We start from the raw sequence: 368 nt of genomic DNA, 5'->3' as shown, positions 1-368 counted from the left end.
CCCTGAAGACAGCTAGAGGGAGGGTGCCAGAGGAAGTGAGACCAAACAACTGAACGGGAAGAGGTGGTTGTCAGAGAGGGGCACACTTGAAATTGAGACTTGCGTGGAAGTACAGATACTGGTAATGACAAAGTGTTGTGGATTTGTGATTGAGAGGGCATGGAGGTGAGGCTCACTTAAAGGAGGTAGGGAAGATCAAGGACAAATGCAGTGTGAAATAAAGGGAAAGTGTATGCCAAAATGAATTATAAATGAATGAACTCTCCCTTTTGGTGTGTTCTTGTATTTCCCAAATATTCCACGATGAACATATATCACTATATAAGCGGGAAAAAGTTATTAAGTAAAATCAAAGATACTACTTGGAA

This window comes from Ovis aries, chromosome 2 (genome assembly GCF_016772045.2).
Source record: "Ovis aries strain OAR_USU_Benz2616 breed Rambouillet chromosome 2, ARS-UI_Ramb_v3.0, whole genome shotgun sequence".
Classification (NCBI taxonomy): domain Eukaryota; kingdom Metazoa; phylum Chordata; class Mammalia; order Artiodactyla; family Bovidae; genus Ovis; species Ovis aries.
Note: the sequence above shows the minus strand (reverse complement) of the source record.